Source organism: Bos mutus, chromosome 7, assembly GCF_027580195.1.
Source record: "Bos mutus isolate GX-2022 chromosome 7, NWIPB_WYAK_1.1, whole genome shotgun sequence".
NCBI lineage: Eukaryota > Metazoa > Chordata > Mammalia > Artiodactyla > Bovidae > Bos > Bos mutus.
In genome coordinates, this window is record NC_091623.1 from 39378776 (window position 1) to 39399411 (window position 20636).

At 36.9% G+C, this 20636-nt stretch overlaps 1 protein-coding gene across 3 annotated transcripts in view; it reads left to right on the forward strand.

Moving 5' to 3' along the window:
- The window catches only part of FER (FER tyrosine kinase), a 460352-nt gene that overhangs the window by 320741 nt on the left and 118975 nt on the right, over positions 1-20636 (forward strand). The window lies entirely within an intron of this gene.

The following is a 20636-nucleotide window of genomic DNA, read 5'->3' on the forward strand; positions in this document are numbered from 1 at the left end:
ATACTTGCTGTTTTCTAGAAAATGTCAACCAACCTTTTTAAAAGGAAATATATTATTACATTGCAGTTACACATGGAATTTAGTTATATATAATGTTTCTGTGAGAAAAACTATTTAGAAAAGTTGTCTGCCTAGTTGGACTTTATAGTAATGGTAGTACTAAGAATTTAGTTCATTCATGTCCTTTTACAAGTACATTACCACACCTCCTCTTGTTAGTTGTACATAATAAGACCATAATGCTTTGGGTCACAGATGCTTCGAACTTCTTTAACTTGTGGACAAAAAAAAGGTAATCTCTCTTGGAATTTATCCTTGTATTTTTTTCTGGTGACTTTTAAAACTGCCAGATATTTTGGTTAACTACTTTTGCCAACAAACAAGGATAACATCAAACTGATAGCGTATATCTTTATTTTTATTATATTGATGCGTCTTTCTGTTGCAGAAAATGTAATCAGAGGCAAAATATGATCTTTATAAGATTTACAAATACAATATTTAATAACTGATAAGCATTTGCTTTGTTACCTTAACTGTTTACTCATTTTAAAAGAAGAAACTTAAAGGAATATGAAAAATATTTCTAACTTTGAATATGTATCACATAAACCTGGTATTGCTGATTGCCCACTGAAAACTTTTCACATAATCCTTTCATAATTTAAGGACAGTTGGTCCAATTTTACCATGCTGGTTTGATTGCTATTGGAATATTTCTTTATCACCATGTAACTGCAAAATTCCTAGATTATAATCATTTTCGTTCTCAAGATGGCAATATATATTTGCATGATTTACACTACTTGTGATTAAATCTCAAAGTAGCTTTCATACAGTTATGAAAAATAGACTATAGTCTAAAATTTTAAAAACAGTTGAATAGCCTCTGATTTTACCTAAAATAGTATGTTTAGGTATTATGAATACATAAAACATTTACATAATCCAGATGATGCCCCCAGATAATAAGGGATGTCACTGAAAAAGTTAGATTTGAGAGGTGGGGCAGACTTGATGAGGAAAAGTAATTTGGTGTTACTGTAACTGACTAAAGGAGCATGATAACAAATTCCAGATGGAGGTCCAAATTGAATAAAACAAAAGATAGCTTTGAAAGAGAGCCAGGAAAGTGTTTATCTAGACATTAAATAGTAACCTTTATTGATATTTTTTTAATGATTAAGAATAATAAATTTCATTAGAAAATTCAAACTGTAATGAAGGCAGAAAATTAAAAATAAAAACCTCCTACTCAACAATCTAATCTTAATCCAAAGTGAACTATTTAGTTTTTTGTGGTTCCCCCCTCCCAAGAAAATATTTAATATAGAATACCATGATTTTATGCAAATCTTTTAATTATTTAAAATCATAAAACCTTCTTTTTTCTCTAATATAACATGGTTTCATTGTTTCCTATTCATCCATATAGTTCTACCTTTCCTTATACTGGCTGCAGAATGTTCCATTATTTGGTTTTATATAATTTAATTTGGCCTTCTGTTTATGGACACTTTGGTTGTTTCCAATTTTATTCCTTTTTTTTTCTTTTTTAAACAATGTTCAACATGGGTCTGAGTTTATGTGCATTTTGATTTATGGAAAGTGTATTCGCTTTCTGCTTATGCACAACAAATGATCATAACTTAGCAGCTTTCCATAACATCCGTTTATCATCTCGCGGTTGTGTAGGGTAGAAGTCCAGGCAGGCTTGACTGAGTTCTCTGCTCAGGGTCTCACAAAGCCAAAAATCAGTATATCTGAGTTCTTGTCTGGAGGCACTGGGGAAGAATCACTACCAAACTCCTCCTGGGTGGTGGCAGAATCTCATCTCTTGCAGGTGAGAAGTGGCCCGAGGTTCTCTTTCTTTTCTTGCTGTGAGCCAAGGGCATCTCCCAGCTCTTCACAGGTTTCCACACTCTTTGATCTTCAGACCTGGTGTGTCACATCTTTCAGATGCTCTGAATTTCTCTAACTTGCTCTTAGGTTTTTGGTTCATTCTATTTTGTTTTTCAAAAAAGCTGAGAGAATACTCTGCTGTTTTGAAAGGTTCTGTGATTAGAACAGGCTCACCTGGCCAAGCTGCCTGCCTTTAGGGCAGCTGTGCTGCATGACAAAATATAATCGTGGGAGTGGCCTCTAACCATGTTCACACATCTAAACATGTTCCAGGGATTAGGGTGGGACATGACTGGGATGCCATCTTCACATTCTGCCTACCACAGTAGACTTAGCTAAATTTTCTTGAAGGTTCATTGCCGTGTGGGATGTGAAACCACACTGAACTTTTCATACTCTGTCACATTAATTCAGTTGGTTGATCTTGTAAGATGAATGCGTGATTTTTGTAGCATCATGCTTTGTCATTTCTCATTTGGAAAATATCAAGTGACCGAACAGTGACATAATTCATTATGCACTATCAAAAGATCACATTCATTAATGCCATCCCTAATCTCACTGGAAAAATAATAGCAAGTGTCAATCTCTTGACAGCAAGTATGTGTTTTCCAAAATTTTAATTTGCATTGGAAAACTGGAATGTTGTCCCTGGCAGCAAAAACTGTCCGTTTTTTTGCCTTGAAGTCTCAGACTTCACTCAGTCTTGAGAGAATGTCAAATGTCTAATATTTAATAGCCATAATTTTTCAATCTTTTTGAAAACATATTTATTGACATGTAATTGCCGTATACTATATATATGTATATATAAAATACTGACATATGTATACACTTGTGAAACAGTTACCACAAAGTAATGAACACACCTCTCATCCTCAGATCTTTCTCATGCCTTTTTCGTCCCTTCCTCCTCCCGCTCTCACCTCCTGTCCCAGTCCAGCACTGATCTACCTTCTGTGACTGTATGTTAGTTGGCACTTCGTAAAATTTAATATAAATGGAACCACACAGTCTGTACTTCTCTTTTCTTGTTTGGGTCTAGTTTGTTTCATTCAGCATAATTTTTAGATCTGTCCATGTTGTAATGGTTTTCAGAAGTTCACCTTTTTATTGCTGAGTAGAACTGCATTATATGAATATGTCACATTTGTTATCAATTATTGACAGACTTTTGGATTGTTTCCTGTTTAGGGCTACTGCAAAGTAAGCTGCTATGAACACTTACGTACAAGTCTTTTTTTGTACTGACACGCGCCTTCATTTTTCATTTTTCTGCTGAAAATCTACCTAGGAATGGAATAAGTGAATTAGAGTGTACAACTTTAAAATTTTAAGAAGTTATTAAATTGCTTTCTAAAGTCTTTATACTAGTTGACATTCCTAACTGCAGTTTCTCTACATTTTCATCAACACTTTGTACGCTCAATCTTTAGACATTATAATTTTATGTTGAAGTGCCTTACTGTGTTTTTAATTTGCTTTCCCAACTGACTAATGATATGAGCATCTTGTCATGTGCTAATTTGCCATTTATAATCTTCTTTGAAGTATCTATTTAAATAATTTGCCCACTTTAAAAAAAATGGGTTGTTGTAACAGGGGCCTCCCAGGTGGCGATAGTGGTAAAGAACCTGTCTGCCATCACAGGAGCTGCAGGTTCAATCCCTGGGTGGGGAAGATCCCCTGGAGGAGGGCGTGGCAACCTACTCCAGTATTCCTGCCTGGAGAATCCCCAAGGACAGAGGAGCCTGGCGAGCTATAGTCTGTGGGGTCACAAAAGAGTGGGGCACAGCTTAGCGACTAAACAGTGGCAGCAGAGAGTCAGACACGAGTGGGCAGGTTTAGCACACGGACGCCATCAGCACACAAGCACATTGCCGTTGAGTCTTGGTCCTTTATATCTTCTGGATGCAAGTCCTTTGTCAGATGTATAATTATCAAATATTTCCTTTCAGTCTGACTTGTCTCTTCATTCTCTTAACTGTGTCTTTTAAAAAGCAGATTTTTTTTTTAATTGCAAAGTTTAAATTATTTTTTTTCTTTACAGGTCATGTTTTTAATGGTAAATCTAAGAAATCTTTGAATCCCAGATTACAAACTTTTTCTCCTATGTTTACTTATACAGTTTTCATAGTTTTAGAATTTAGAACGTATAGTTCAGTCTATGGTTTGTTTCATATGGTCATGAGGAATGGTTTGAAGTTCGTATTTTTGGCATATAGATATCCAGTTGTCCCAGCATCGTGATTCTTCTTTCTCTCCTGATTTTTTACCTTCCTTTTAAAACACATTTATGTGGAATTATATTTCTGGATTCTGGGCTTCCCTGGTGGCTCAGATAGTGAAGAAGCTGCCTGCAGTGCAGGAAGCACGGGTTTAGTCCCTGGGGCAGGAAGATCCCTTGGAGAAGGGAATGCAAGCCCACTTCAGTATTCTTGCCTGGAGAATTCCATGGACAGAGGAGCTGGGCGGGCTACAGTCCCTGGGATCCCAAAGAGTCAGACATAGGACTGAGCGACTAACATGCACGCATATTTCTGGACTCTAATTTCTGTCAGTCCTTCTGTTTGTTGTAATGCCAATATCACAGGTGATGTTAGTTGTCTAGCTTTGTTCTTTTTTAGAATTGTTTTGGCTGTTAGAGGTCCTTTGCATTTCACTATCAATTTTATGGTTAGTTTTTCAGTTTCTATATAAAGGGTTGCTAAGATTTAGTTTAGGGTTAAATTGAATCTATAGATCAGTTTGGGGTGAATAGGCCTCTTAACAATATTGAGTCTTCTGACTCTTCTACATGGTATATCTTTCTAGTAAGATAGATCTTTAATTTCCCCCTGAAAGGTTCTATAGAGTTTAGTTATATAGGACTTTCCATCTTTTGTCAGACTTCTGAGTATTTGGTTTTCTGAGATGCTGTTGTAAATGATTTTTTAAAAAATAAATAAATCCACTATGGAAGTCATAATATATATGTGAATAACACTGTCAGTTTGATGTATTGACCTTTATAGGACACTCTACACAACATCACCAAGATATACATTCTTTTCAACTATATAGAGAATGTTTACCAAGATAGACCGTATCCTGGGCCATGAAACAAAGCTCAGTAAATTTACATGAGTTTAAGCTCTGTTGGCTTCCCAGGTGGTGCTAGTGTTGCCCACCTGCCAGTGTAGGAGACATAAGAGATGCAGGCTTGATGCCTGGGCTGGGAAGATCCCTTGGAGAAGGGAAGGGCAACCCACTCCAGTATCTCCTGGAGAGAATTCCATGGACAGAGGAGTCTAGTGAGCCACAGTCCCTGGGGGTGCAGAGTCGGACACCACTGAGCAACTAACACACACACACACAAGTTCTATGAACACAACAGAAATAAAGTGGAACTCAAGGACAGAACAATTTCTGAAAAATGTCTAAATATCTGGAAAGTAAGCAATGCATAGCTGAGTGACCAGTGAGTCAGAGGGGAGCTTAGAAAGTACTTTGAACTAAGTGAGAAAAATACCTCAATATGTATATGATGTATATGGTGCCCATTAGACAGTGCTTGGGGACGTACATCTAGCACTGAATACATGGACTAGAAAAGAAGGGAGAACTCAGAGTTATCATCATGACCTCTACCTTACATTCAAACTAACTCAAAATGTTTATATAAAAGGAAGGAAAAATATAACAGGAAAAGGAATCAGTAGAACCCCTTGAGATTAATAAAATTAATAAAACCTCTACATAAACTCTTCAGAAAAAAGACACAAATTATCAATATCAAGAATGAGAGAGGTGACCTCATTACAGGTTCTACATAATTTAAAAGATATCCATAATAATTTCTTAATCACTGTATAAAGAAATTCAACGGCTTAGATGAAATGGAAAAATTTTCTGAGAGAAAAAAACTGCCAAATTTTATTCAACCTTCATAACCCCATATCTTTTATAGAATTGGTCACTAAGAAACCATCCTTCTAAGAAAACTCCAGGCCTGTATCACGTCACTGGTGAATTATACCAAAGTTGTAAGAAGAAGCACCAGGTCTACACAAATTCTTAGAAATGAAAAGGAGAGAACTACTTCTCAACTCATTGAGGTCATTGCTACCTGATTCTATAACTAGACAAAAATATTACAGGAAAAGAAAACCACGGACTATATGTCATTATTACATATTTTATATTCTGAGCACAATTTTAATGAAGCAAATTAAGCCATAGACAAATACATCATGATCAAGTGGAGTTTATCCTAGGACTAGCAGCTGATTTAACCTTCAAATAGCAATCAATATAATTCAGATTAATATCATTTAAAATTATACAATCAGTAAATGAAGAAAAATCACTTGAGAAAATCCATCGTTCATTCCTGATAAGAATTGTCTGAAAATGAGGAATAAAAGAGAATGTCTTCACCATGAGTGACTCCTGAGAAAGTCCTACAGATAACATTGTCCTTAATGGCAAATATCTGAATGCTTTGCTCATTTATATCAGAAATAAGACAGATTTGCCTACATTTACCACTTAAACATTGTATTCTCAGTATTCTAGCTTCCAGGACAATACAGCAAAAAATAAAGCAAAAAAAGTAAAAATCATCTTTTAATATGTTTATGGTATTTTTCACCTCTGCCACAGTATTTCTTTGTCAGTGTTTGAAATTAAAATGCTGCCTACTATGCTAATATAAAAGACATTATAGAATTCTATGGTAAAACCACTGCTGCTACTGCTAAGTCGCTTCAGTCGTGTCCGACTCTGTGACCCCATAGACAGCAGCCCACCAGGCTTCTCTGTCCATGGGATTCTCCAGGCAAGAACACTGGAGTGAGTTGCCATTTCCTTCTCCAATGCATGAAAGTGAAAGTGAAGTCACTCAGTCGTGTCCGACTCTTAGCGACCCCATGGACTGCAGCCTACCAGGCTCCTCCATCCATGGGATTTTCCAGGCAAGAGTACTGGAGTGGGGTGCCATTGCCTTCTCCCACTACAGCACTTAAAAATAAATGATTTTTTTTATTTTAAACATTTTAAAAGTAATATAAATCATCTTAGTGGTTTTTCTCTTTAGACACTGCTTTGAAATCTCTTGTATTGAGCCAGTTATAATCTAACATTATAATGTCATGAAACTTGGGCCAGAATAGCAAGTTCAAAACAATAAGCTCATAATTTTGACATTTTCAGGCTTCAAGTTAAGGCTTGGTAAGAAACTTCGCATTGTCTCTATAGATTTTGTTTAAGTCTTTTAGGCATCTTTTCCTTTCTCATCAGTGAACACGTTTACATACAGAATATAAAGGCAAATACCATAAAATTCCTTGTAAAAAATATTTCCACTATAAGATGAAAAGCTGATAAATACATGGTTATAAAAAGCTTAGGAAAGATTTGTCCCAGGTATGCAAGCTAGTTTCAACATTTGAGAATTCATTAAAGTAATTCATCACAGTAGGCTAGCAGAAAAATCAAGTGATCATATATATAGATAGATGCAGACAAAGCTTTTAACAAAATTTAACACTCATTTATGATAAAGATTTTTAAAAGTCAGTAAACTTAAGGATCTTGCTCAGTTTTTTTTTTTTTTTAATCTATAAAAACCCTACAGCTAACATTATACTTAATGGTGAGAGACTTGAAGCTCTCCCATGGATGCCTCTCTGACCATTCCTTTCCAACATCTTACTCAAACTCCTGGCTAATATAAGACAAAAGGACTCAACGGGCTCTGTATCAACCTAGAGGGGAGGGATGGGGAGGGGAGATGGGAGGGGGGTTCAAAAGGGAGGGGATATATGTGTACCTATGGCTGATTCATGTTGAGGTTTGACAGAAAACAGCAAACTTCTGTAAAACAGTTATCCTTCAGTAAAAGAAAAAAAGACAAAAGGAAACGAAAATTATACCGATGGGGAAGGAAGAAATAAGACTTTGTTTGCAGAAGACAGTTTGGTGGTTTCTTATAAAAGTAAACATACTTTTACCATGCAGTCCATCAATCACATTCTTTAGAATTTACATAAAGGAGTTTAAAACTTATATCCACACAAAAACATGCACAAAGATGTTTATAGTAGTTTCATTCATAATGTCAAATCTTGGAAGCAGCCAAGATGCTCTGCACTAGGTGAGTGGGTAACCTAGGGTACATCCGAACATTGGAATATAAATCAGAGCATGAAAGAAATAGCAAGCCATGAAAATTCCTAGAGGGAACTTACATTACTACATAAAGGAAGCCAGTCTGAAAAGGCTATATACTTTATGATTCCAACTCTGTGGTATTTTGGGAAAGGGAAAACTATGGAGAGTGTTTAAACAAATTTCAGCTGAGGATTGCAGAAGAGAGAGGTATGAACAGGCATAGCACTGAGGATTTTTGTAGACTATTTACGCTACCACGTATGACATAATAGTAGATACATGTCATTTTATATTTCTCCAAACAGAAAGAACATACATTACCAAGAATGAATCCTGATGTAAATTATGGACTTTGGGTGATAATGATGTCAGTATAGGTTCATCAGTTGTAACAAATTATAGCAAGGGATTTGATAATACAGGAGGCGCTCTCTTGTTCAGTTCAGTCACTCAGTCAGTCCAACTCTTTGTGACCCCGTGGAATGCAGTGCACCAGGCCTTCCTGTCCATCACCAAGTCACGGAATTTACTCAAACTCACGTCCATTGAGTTGGTGATGCCATCCAACCATCTCATCCTCTGTCGTCCCCTTCTCCTCCTGCCTTCAATCTTTCCCAGCATCAGGGTCTTTTCAAATGAGTCAGTTCCTCACATCAGGTGGCCAAAGTATTGGAGTTTGAGCTTCAACATCAGTCCTTCCAGTGAATATCCAGGACTGATTTCCTTTAGGAGGCACTGGTTGGATGCCCTTGCAGTCCAAGGGACTCTCAAGAGTCTTCTCCAACACCACAGTTCAAAAGCATCAATTCTTTGGTGCTCAGCTTTCTTTATGGTCCAACTCTCACATCCATACATGACCACTGGAAAAACCAAAGCTTTGACTAGATGGATCTTTCTTGGCAAATTAATGTCTCTGCTTTTTAATATGCTGTCTCGGTTGGTCATAGATTTTCTTCCAAGGAGTAAGCGTCTTTTATTTTCATGGCTGTAATCACCATCTGCAATGATTTCGAAGCCCCCCAAAATAAAGTCTGTCACTGTTTCCACAGTTTCCTCATCTATTTGCCATGAAGTGGTGGGACCGGATGCCATGATCTTCGTTTTCTGAATGTTGAGCTTTAAGCCAACTTTTTCACTCTCCTCTTTCACTTTCATTAAGAGGCTCTTTAGTTCTTCTTTGCTTACTGCCAGAAAGGTTGTGTTATCTGCATATCTGAGGTTATTGATATTTATCCTGGCAATCTTGATTCCAGCTTGTGCTTCCTCCAGCCCAGCATTTCTCATGATGTACTCTACATATAAGTTAAATAAGTAGGGTGACAGTATACAGCCTTGATGTACTCCTTTTCCAGAAACATTTGCTGAAATTAAGTGACTTTGCTTAGTCACTCAGTCGTGTCCAACTCTTTGCAACCCCACAAACTGTAGCCCACCAGGTTCCTCTGTCTGTGGGATTCTCCAGGCAAAAACACTGGAGTGGGTTGTCGTTTCCTCCTCCAGGGTATCTTCCCAACGCAAGGATTAAACCTGTGTCTCCTGGCTGCATCTGCTGCACTGGTAGGCAGATTCTTGACCACTTGTGCCACCTAGGAAGCCCTTATATACATACATATATACACATAATTTATATTTATATATATAATCTTGAGACATTACTACATAATTCAGGACTCCCTGGCGGCTCAAACGGCGAAGACTCTGACTGCAGTGTGGGAGATGTGGGTTTGATCCCTGGATTGGGTAGATCCCCTAGAAAAGCCCATGGCAACCCATGGGCAGGGGAGCCTGGGGGACTACAGTCTGTGGAGTTGCAGAGAGTCAGACACGACCGAGCAACTCACGCTGCCTCTATATAGTCTTAGAATGGTTGTGTTAGTTGCTCAGTCGTATCCGACTCTTTGTGACTCCATGGACTCCACCAGGCTCCTCTGTCCATGGGATTTTCCTGGCAAGAATATTGGAGTGAGTTGCTTAACCATTATAACTACTCTGTGTATTCTCATCATCATGTTATAATTTTTATTGTTACTATTTTATAATTGGCCAATAAAATAAAGTGACCAATTAAAATGACTCCTATAATCTGGCAGAACTTTAACTCAGCCTTGGAACTTGCCCTGCCCTGCCCTCTAACCCTAACCCTAGATTTCTTCAGTCAAGTGTGACATGACAGCAAATTGGGAAACGTAACGTTTGTGTTTAATTCTCCCCTTTCCACCACCGTGACTTTCCACCCCAACGTAAGTGTGTATGTTTTTAGTATTTACCTTCATGGGTCTTTCTTTCCTTATATCTAAAACTAAAGTTGCTGGGTTAAATGGCTTCTAAATTTTAGCTCTGATCTATAATATTTTAATTAAGAAATTTTTTATTTGAGACTTCTCATAACAATTAGATTATTCAAAATAGTGTCTTTCTGTCCTATCCTTATTTTACAAAAGGCATAATGGGGAAATAACCAACTAGTTTTCATTCTTATTAAAGTAGCATAACAATACACAGTATTTTATATTTACATAATATTTATAGTTGTCAAAGCACTTTAATTAACATCATATCATTTGCTCTACCAGGCAGTGTTGTTATCTCCATTTACAAATAAACTAAATGAGGTTCAGAGGGCTTAGAGTGACTTGTCAACCTCAGTAAATAGCAAGTGGGAAAATAGTGCTCTATTTTCTCTCCTTATAAGTGGGTCAAAGTATATAATCCTTTTATGAATTGAAAATATAAATGAAAATTTAAACAAAATGTCTATGCAAGATACTCTCTGGGCAAATACATGAATCCCTATTCCATAATTTCTCAACCTTGTGCACAGATAAGTAAATAGCTTATTACAGTAAACAGGAAGATTTTTGTTTGAGTTACTTTTTTCTCTACTGGGAATCAAGCTGTGGAGAGAAGATTTAGAGGACTGGTAGGTTAAAAGCAAGATTTAATAACTGCTTGGTGTCTTAGATACAAGCCATTTCAGAAATGTATTATGCAGAGATTTAATATGCTCCTGTTCTCGTCAGATAACTGAGCCCTTTGGAAACATAAATCTGAAATACATTTCAACCAAAGTAATGTTTGAGGAGATTATAAGCATTTGAAAATTCAGGTTTAGAGTGAATACTCCAAGATTATCCTGTCTTCATTTGAATCATCTCTTGAATTACAAACACAATATTTCTTGCTTGCTTATAGGTTGCTGGGTAAATAAAATCAAACAAAAGACAATTCTAAATGATGCTGGGAAATACTGAAAACAAAACAAACTAATGTGCTAAAAGATGATCCGACTTTATTTTGCAAACAAGTTGTTTTTTACTTAGTGCCCCAAGTGAAGAAAAGGATGAGAGGACTTTTTTTTTAATGACAAGGCGTAACTTAAGGAATGTTTGTGGTCTAGGCAGCTGTCATTTCTTTTCACATCTGTAGTTATATTAGGGCTGCTGTAAGATACCTTGATGAATAAGAAACCAAACACCTTAACCTCTAATTACAGTGTTAGGTCTATATCCCGGGTGGAGGTAGTTAATTTCAGCAAGACTAGCGACTGGACTGGACGGAACTGAGCATCAGTCTCCAGGCTTGTACTAGACCTTGCTAACTTCTCCTTCTTTCGGGATATTCTGAGTTGAGAAGTTCCTGGACTAATTGAATGTTATATTTTCTGGTCCATTCCTCAGGTCATACAGATCCATGCCCTTTCGTAGTCCTCAGACTTATCTGTATTTTAAAATGATTTATGGCTTGGAGTTTTTAGAGTTACTGAGGGATTTTTACTGAGTTTTATGCATCATCAAAATATCTCACCTCTATAACAAGTTTGAAAAAAAATTGAGCTCATGTAGTTTATATTGTCTAGAGATTCTAGCTTAGAAATTTGGACATCATTATTTACGTTGTTCTCATAAATGTCTTTAAGCCTTTCAGTGGAAATCTTTCCATTATCATATTTTTTTCTATTAATTACTCATTTCATTTGTAATTTCTAGGGTAAGTTTGCTAATTTTAGCCAGAAGGTTAACTTCTTTTAAAAAATAATTATTTTTCCTTCCAATTCGTATTGAAGTTTTATAAATATTTTTATGTGATTCTAACAGAATCAGTTTGATACATGACATCACGACTATAGAAGGTTATTATGGTAGTCACTGGAAACAACAGTTCCTTTGATAACAAGTCCCAATATTTTGGCTCTAGATCTTTGTCTGACATTTGTTTCTTTCCCTCATTATAAATATAGAAAGGGTACATTCTGCCAACAAAAAATTAAGGAACATGGCTCCTGGCACACAGTAAGTTCAGTTCAGTTCAGTCGCTCAGTCGTGTCCGACTCTTTGCGATCCCATGGACCGCAGCATGCCAGGCCTCCCTGTCCATCACCAACTCCCAGAGTTTACCCAAACCCATGTCCATTGAGTTGGTGATGCCATCCAACCATCTCATCGTTGGTCGTCCCCTTCTCCTCCTGGCCCCAATCCCTCCCAGCATCAAGGTCTTTTCCAATGAGTCAGCTCTTCGCATGAGGTGGCCAGAGTACTGGAGTTTCAGCTTCAGCATCAGTCCTTCCAATGAACACCCAGGACTGATTTCCTTTAGGATGGACTGGTTGGATCTCCTTGCAGTCCAAGGGACTCTGAAGAGTCTTCTCCAACACCACAGTTCAAAAGCATCAATTCTTCGGCGCTCAGCTTTCTTTATAGTACAATTCTCACATCCATACATGACCACTGGAAAAACCACAGCCTTGACTAGATGGTCCTTTGTTGACAAAGTAATGTCTCTGCTTTTGAATATGCTATCTAGGTTGGTCATAACTTTCCTTCCAAGGAGTAAGCGTCTTTTAATTTCATGGCTGCAATCACCATCTGCAGTGATTTTGGAGCCCCCAAAAATAAAGTCAGCCACTGTTTCCACGCAGTATAAAAGAGCCCTCAAAATCTGAATTGGCACCTAACCTTACATAGATTTAACCTATCCCCCATCATACAATCCATTGCTGGTTATATAACAATATCACTTCATAGCAGTAAATTTGAGTTCAAGGAAAAGGACAAACAATAATTCTCAGATTAATATTTTGTGCTAAAGATGATAAGATACGTCAACTCAGTGGCTGTCTTTTATGTTGCCAATAAATTACTAACTTTATGGGTTTTATCACTTTGTTTTTTGGAGATGTTTATAGAAAACCATTTTAAAACAGATTTTGTATGATTCTAAATGAGTTATTATAAATTAGCATGTTGTAAGTCTCCATTTTGAAGAATGGGTAACTTTTCTATGTTAACCAATATTATAATGTCTAAACTGAAATATTGGTCTTTATAATTCAAGTCCTTTGCATTAATGAAAAGCAAAATAAATGCATTTAACTGACATTTTCTATCACAGATAATATTTTTGGTATAATGTAAAATATTTCCAAAACAACATTTTAAAAAGATAGCCTCTTTAAATTGATATTTCTTTCTCAGCCAAATGATATATTAGGTTGCCCTAATGTTTCATTTGCTGCCTAATATCCCAAAGCAAATGCAGATGGGCTAGTTTAAACTGGCCATTTCTCCAGACACTAAAGACACTAATATATTTTTAAGTTAGTTACTTTATTTAATTTATGCACTTGCATAAATACTTGCAAAAAAAATAATAATAATTTATGCACAACTTAAATGGATAACCTGGTGGTACTCCATATATGTGATATTAGCAGTTTTCTGTTTGCTTTTTTTGGGGGGTAGACCACGCCCTTCTAACAGTGCATATTCTTTCTCAGAGGTTGAGCTGAACGCTGGAAACAGTAACCCAAAGGAAAGCTATGAGAAATGAAATCTAAAATATAACAGTTGTTACTGCGGCCCCTCTTGAGTGGTTGTAAAGTAGTGTATAGGGATTGTCTTTTCTACAATGAGCAAAGGTTGGTGCGTTTTAACAAATACTAAGTTTCCATGGTGCATTTGAGCCACTGATGCATTGTCTATATCTGAGCAGTATGACTCACTTTTTTTATGTTCTGAGTATCTGAAGGCACTTATACCTGTAAAGTATCTCCTGCACGGAGGCAAAAAGCTTAGTGAGCAGGACAAAGCATGTTCGGAACCGTATTTTCACTTTTAGATCCTGTTTTGAAAACATCTGTATGATAATTAAAGTTCCATAATGAATTAAAACAAGAGCTACGAACATATATGCATTCTTCCACATGTATAAAGTACTGATGAGTTTTAGTTTTGTTGTTGTTTTTAAGTTTTTGTTACTGTACATGGGAAAGTCTTAAAAAACTTGCTAAGAAAGTTTAAAGTAATATTATACATGATAAAATTTTCTTTTTTGCTGAAAGCTTACTGTATTTGTTGCAAATCTTAGAAGTATGAACAGGGCTAGTTAAACTGTAGTGAATTTAGCTGAAATAAAAATTTTTACATATAATGTTTTGGGTTTTGATAAATAGGTTTTCCTCAGTTTTCTACCCAGGTTTATGACTCTGACAGTGCCTATGAGCTTGGAATTTTCATATTATCAGAATTATTAGGAGAATAGATATTAAAACAATGGGGAACACAGGATATTTCCAAGATTAAAAGACAACTGAAAATCAGTTGAATCAAAGTTCTTTAAAAATACTTATTTTACTTGTGATGGAAGTTGAACACTTAACATGTGGGAATTTTTCTTTGTATTGCAGTGCCATAAATGTTCAAGCTATTTTATGTAAAAGCTAAACTTCTCTTGTCAACATCAGCCAAAGATACTGTAATGTTCACTTCTTTTTTTTATGTATAAAGTTTACCCCTTTCTCAGATCAGATCAGATCAGTCGCTCAGTCGTGTCCGACTCTTTAGTTGTAAATTACATGTGTATTCAGAAATTATGCACAAACTCTGGACTCTTCCTAAATTTGTGGATGAAATGAAAACTTTATCCATTAATACTTGAGAAGGTATGCCATGCTACTCAGACATACCAGTATATTTTAAGTAGAATATTACTTAAAAAGTATTTAAGGCTAGATATTCTGTTAGATTATTCAGTCATTTGCTTAAACAGTTACTGAGTGCCTCCCATGTGTGCCACATACAAAAGACCCCACAAAAAACAAAACCTCCAGCTTTCCTGCACCCTGTGTTTTGGAGGGGGAAGAAATGTGTTATATGAGTAAAGTGTATATAGTGTGTTAAATGGTATATAAAAACAAAACATAGAGGGAAGAGGGATAAAACTGTTGGTACGGGCACAGGGTGAGTGTTTGGCCAGGGAAAGCCTCAACAGGAGTAGAATAAGATGAGTGAAGTGCCTGGTGGAAGTGAGGGAACACGCTGTGTCGACGCCTGGAAGATGAGCCTCCAGGCTTCATGGAGATGCAGAAAGAGCAGGGTGGATGAAGTCAGGGTGAGGGGGTGTCAGGAGATGAGGTCAGGGAAGGGACGGAGTTCAAGATGTGCAAGGCCTCGTAGATGAGAAGAATGAATTATTTCATCTTAAGGAGCCACCTGGCAGCGATTGCCCTCACCTAGACATGCTCTGTGCTCTTGCTGTCCTTCCCAGCTTTCAAGGTAAATACCCTAGAGAGAGCTTCGTCTTTACAGCCAGTTCCTTGGGAGACACTGAGTGTCTTTTAGGCTCTCAAGACCCAAGAGTCTGGGTGATGTTGTCTCCAGTGGACAGGAATGTATTATCTTTTTGCCTTTTCCTCACATTTCCTTCATAAATTTGAGTAAATTTTTGAGGATTTAAATCAATCTTATACTTGCTAAATGCTGATTTTATGACCAGCCATGTTAATTACTTATGAAAATCTGTTATGCATTTAAAAATTTTTTCATTTCTTCACTAGTCTGCTGGTCATATTTAATGTCTCTCTTTTCACTTAGACACTCTTTTTTCTGTTTTTAGATTTTCAGTTGCTGTATAACATAACTCTTTTTCACAGATACGTCTGGAGGGATTGCACGTTATATTAAGTGTTGCATAGCTTCTTGTCATTTAAAATGTGAAAGTAATATTAGGAGCTGTCATTATAATCAGGTTTTGTGTGTATGGGACTTCTTGGCTCTTCACTTGGCTTCATTTTTCCTTTTCTGTAAAACTGAAGTTGATTGTCATTGGTGCCTGTTTATGGGCATGAATTTCAATTCCAGAAAGAATATTATTTAGTACCTGATACAGCTGTGCTTCAGACTGAGCACTTAATAGAAAAAAAAATTTGCCTAAATTCTGTGTCAAACTTGACAAAACAGTATCACATTTGACATTATCTGCATTCAAAATGAAAGGCTTTATATAGCAACCCGGGAGAGATTTAGAAAGTGACTTTATAGCATCTTTAATAATTTTGTTTCTTACAGGAGTACATGTATTCCATATTTTCTGTTTTTTAAGATATGTTTTTGTCTTTTTTTTCTTTCTCTTATATGTTAGTCTGTGGATTAGTATTCAGATTAGTATATTGAAGATCTTTGATAAGACTTTCAAATGAATTTATCTTCTAAGATATTACTTGCTACCAGCAGGTGGTATTCATTATTTCCCATCTTGGCTACTAAAATTAAGGAAAAACTCCTTTCTATGTTTAACATCTGTCATTTGTTGAATAAAATAAAAGTCTTGGATATCTATCTTTGCGTTTTTTTAAAACATTTTTTTTAAAGTGCTTTTTAAAAATAAGGATAGGTAATCATATATTAAAAATTTGTAAGTGTTGAAGAATTGATATTACTTCTAAGAGTCATATTTATATTATTCAGTTCTTTTTAGAGTTGAATTTATAAGCTAATGAAGCTATAATTTGAAGGAGTTTTATTATTCTGTCAAAAATATTATAACCAATTTTGATAAAAAATAAATACAGAAATAACTATTTTTTTTGAAGCACATATCACCCTGTTCTTAAGTGACTTCAAAACTTAGAAATACACCCCTTTTTAAAAGAGGTATATTTCTTTCTTTGCATTCTTTTTAAACTTATTGTTGTGAGATTTGGGTTAATTACTTTATTTGATTAATACTTAGCATCAGTTGCGTTCCATATACCATATACATTGGTGGAAAATATAACTATGATCTCTTCTGTCATGAAATTCAGTGTAGTGGGAGAGACATATGTTTAAACAGGAATCTCAAATAAATTTATTATTGCAAACTTTACTATTAAGAGTGTTGCTCAGAGAGAGAGTCACAGGTAGCACCTAACTTATTTTAGAGTCTTAGGAAACATTTCCGGAAGGTGGCTTTTGTGTCTAGATGAAAGATTGAAACTCATCTCCCTTTAGCCAAGGGCTAAAATAAAAGCACAGAGAACTGCCAATGCAGAGCTGTGTGTGGGCGGGGCTTCTGTGTCTGAGGAAGGGGAAGAAGCACGCTGTGACCTGGGCATGTAGCCCGGGAGAGGGGCTAAGGTGAGGTTGGAAAGACAGGAGAGACGAAGTGACGAAGGGTCTCATGGTCAGGGGGATCAGCTTTTATTTCCAACATAATTATGATTCAGGCATCTGACTTTTAAAAAAAGTTTTACTTTCAAAAAGTACATCGGAAATGCAATAAAAAACCATTTTTCTGTCCCTGACTCCCCTTTCCCTTTGGAATTCTTACATGTGGAATCTAGAAAAATAATGCAGATGAATGACACAGACGTAGAGAACAAACATACGTATAGCAGGAGGGGAAGGAGGATGGAGTGAATCGGAAGAGTCTATTTCACTGCTGTGTATGACATAGACGAGTAATGAGAGGCTGTTGCACAGCTCAGGGGAGTCTACTCAGTGCTCTGTGATGAGCTAAATGGGAAGGAAATCCACACAAGAGGTGTGTGTGTGTGTGTGTGTGTATCACTGATTCACTTTGCTGCACAGCAGAAACGAATGCAACATCATAAAGCAACTATAATAAAAGTTAATTTTAAAAAAGAACATGGTACCGTTCTTAACACATTCTGAGTGTTTAATAAATATTCAGTTCACTGCAGTTGCTCAGTCATGTCTGACTCTGCGACCCCATGGACTGCAACACACCAGGCCTCCCTGCCCATCACCAACTCCTGGAGTTTACTCAAACTCAAGTTCATTGAGTTGGTGATACCATCCAAGCATCTCGTCCTCTTTCATCCCCTTCTCCTCCCGCCTTCAGTCTTTCCCAGTGTCAGGGTCTTTTTCTAGCAAGTCAGTTCTTCACATCAGGTGCCCAAAGTATTGGAGTTTCAGCTTCAGCATCAGTCCTTCCAATGAATATTCAGGACTGACTTCCTTTAGGATTGACTGGTTTGATCTCCTTGCAGTCCAAGGAGTCCAAGCTAATAAATATTAGTTGCTACTAAAGTAATCTGAGCTGAGGAGCAACATGAAGTGTAGATTAGATTTTCAGTTCAGTGAGCTATCAGATTACTATTAGGCCCCGCTACTCAAAATAAAAATATCCAGCCTTAGAAAACCGTCAGTAGTTTTAAAGCATGAGTAGTTATCTATTTTGGCCTAGATTGTTCAATCAAAATGTTAATTAATTAAAAATTAATCTGAGGCATGTGTTTCTTTGTCTTCCTACTAGAGTGTTCCCTGGCGGCTTAGCAGTAAAGAATCTGCCTGCAGTGCAGGAGACATGGATTCAATCCTTTGGTTAGGAAGATCCCCTGGAGAAAGGAAGGGCGACCCGCTCCAGTACTCTTGCCTGGGAAACCCCATGGACGGAGGAGCCTGGCGGGCTGCAGTCCCTGAGGTCACACAGAGTAGGACGTGACTGAACGACTGAACCACCACCACCTCCTGGTTGTGATGTGGACGGTCTGGAAACAGGAACAGGATGGGGTGACAACTGAGTTCTAATTTAATAGAAAAGAGTGCTCTCAGTGTGTAGGTCAGTAAGTTCTCTCTTGATTTTTAACACATAAAACCTTTAGATTTTTGGAAAACATGCAAACAGAATTTCAAATAGCAGTAGACCACACATTTTGTCTAAAGTCACCCATAAATAAAGAAGGAAATATGAATTCTGAGATAAAATATGAAGCATTTGTCATAGGAAAGAGTTTTAAGTGCGGTTCAAGCAGAGTCACAGTTCACAAACTCAGAAATTCATAACGAGAGATAGACTCATCCGGGTTGGAAGACTAGTGGAGACGCAGGAGGTGGCTTGGAGGACAAGTAACCTTTGGAGAGCTCAAAACCTGTCAGAGGTGGGGAGCAGTGAACAGAATAACAGTTTCTCAGACGTGCTGGATGTATAGAAGACCAGAGTATATAAGACAAGGTTAGATGATGAGACAATTTGGCTGAGCTGTCTGCACCCCCTGAGTGTACTGAAGACAGATTTATGAAGAGTGTAATTTTAATAGTTGAGGTGGGAAATGATCAAGCTATGAAGAGTAGTTTCTTTAAGTCCAAGTTAGGATATGTTCTGGCAGTATCCCAGGGAAAATGACAAGGTTTTTGCCAAAAGGAAAGATGATATTGGTGTCAAGGATCTTTCAAAATGTTCTTGGATTTCCAAAGCAGTGTTGAGATATGCATGATACCCATCTCATAAAGATAAGCCATATGGGTTTTTCTATTTGAATAACAATCTAGGTTGCTAAGGAAATAAAAAGTTTTTACTGTGAAGAATTAAATATTTGACCTATTTTACTTCATTTTTTAGGCAACTAAAATTTTCATTGTTGAATTAACATTGAAGTTATTTTATATAATCCATAGGCAGGTATATACTATTGAACAAGTCCAAGAATATGCTTCCAAAACTTTTTACAGTAAAATTGACAATATTAATAAACCTTGGGGTTTGTGTGCTTTCCTGTTGAGTGTCAATTGCACTCATTGACAAACTATTTTTCAGACCTATTACATGACAGATTAAATGAAATGCTGTGCGTGCGTGCTCAGTCGTGTCTGACTCTGTGTGACCCCATGGACTGTAGCCTTCCAGGCTCCTCTCTCCATGGAATTTTCCACGCATTAATACTGGAGTGGGTAGCCTTTTCCTTCTCCAGGGGATCTTCCTGACCCAGGGATTGAACCCAGGTCTCCCACATTGAAAGCAGATTCTTTCCCTTCCCTTTTCTATGATCCAGTATATGACGGCAATTTGATCTCTGGTTCCTCTGTCTGTTCTAAATCCAACTTGAACATCTGAAAATTCTCAGTTCATGTACTGTTGAAGCCTAGCTTAGAGAATTTTGAGCGTTACTTTGCTAGTGTGTGAGATGAGTGCAATTGTGCAGTAGTTTGAGTGTTCTTAGGCATTACCTTTATTTTCTTTTTTGAATCATTTTATTTATTTTAATTGGAACCTAATTACTTTACAATAATGTGGTGGTTTTTGCCATACATTGACATGAATTAGCCTTGGCATTGCCTTTCTTTGGGATTGGAATGAAAAGCGACTTTTTCCAGTCCTGTGGCCACTGCTGAGTTTTCAAAAATTTGCTGGCATATTGAGTGCAGCACTTTCACAACATCATCTTTTAGGATTTGAAATAGCTCCACTGGAATTCCATCACCTCCACTAGCTTTGTTCGTAGTGATACTTTGTAAAGCCCGCTTGACTTAGCGTTCCAGGATGTCTGGCTCTAGGTGAGTGATCACACCATCATGGTTATCTGG